Below are 737 nucleotides of genomic sequence, written 5' to 3'. Positions count from 1 at the left end.
ACAGCAGGTAACCCCTCCGCAGGCTAAGACATCCACTAATCATACTCTCTTACCCTGAGTCCCACATTTTGCCAGCCTCCTGGGATAGCTGAGTAACTTTCTATGCTTGCCATGGTTTTACTCCTATTTTACTTATTTTTTAAAAATATATATTTTATTTATGTTTTCTTGTTACTTTTTGTGATGCTGAGGATTGAACCCAGGGCCTTCTGCATGCTAGGCAAGCACTCTGCCACTAAGCTATATTCCTTGTCCTCTGTGCCAATTTTAATCATAGAACTAATCTGTTTTCCTAGCTCTGTAAGAATCAAGTTTTAGCTGTATCATTCAGCAGATGAACAATGAATATCATCACCTGAAAATGTATGCTGTGTCACAATTGTGTAAATTATATTCTCAAATATATTCTTTTTTTCATTTTTCTTTTATTATTCATATGTGCATACAAGGCTTGGTTTATTTCTCCCCCCTGCCCCCACCCCCTCCCTTACCACCCACTCCGCCCCCTCCCGCTCCCCCCCTCAATACCCAGCAGAAACTATTTTGCCCTTATCTCTAATTTTGTTGTAGAGAGAGTATAAGCAATAATAGGAAGAAACAAGGGGTTTTGCTGGTTGAGATAAGGATAGCTATACAGGGCATTGACTCACATTGATTTCCTGTGCATGGGTGTTACCTTCTAGGTTAATTCTTTTTAATCTAACCTTTTCTCTAGTTCCTGGTCCCCTTTTCCTATT

At 39.6% G+C, this 737-nt stretch overlaps 1 pseudogene; it reads right to left on the bottom strand.

Moving 5' to 3' along the window:
• Positions 1 to 296: 296 nt before the first annotated feature.
• On the bottom strand, positions 297 to 361 carry LOC141418402 (small nucleolar RNA SNORD5; annotated as a pseudogene).
• Positions 362 to 737: the final 376 nt, after the last annotated feature.

The sequence above is a fragment of the Castor canadensis genome, chromosome 16, assembly GCF_047511655.1.
Source record: "Castor canadensis chromosome 16, mCasCan1.hap1v2, whole genome shotgun sequence".
Classification (NCBI taxonomy): domain Eukaryota; kingdom Metazoa; phylum Chordata; class Mammalia; order Rodentia; family Castoridae; genus Castor; species Castor canadensis.
This window is presented reverse-complemented; position numbering and strand designations above follow the sequence as displayed.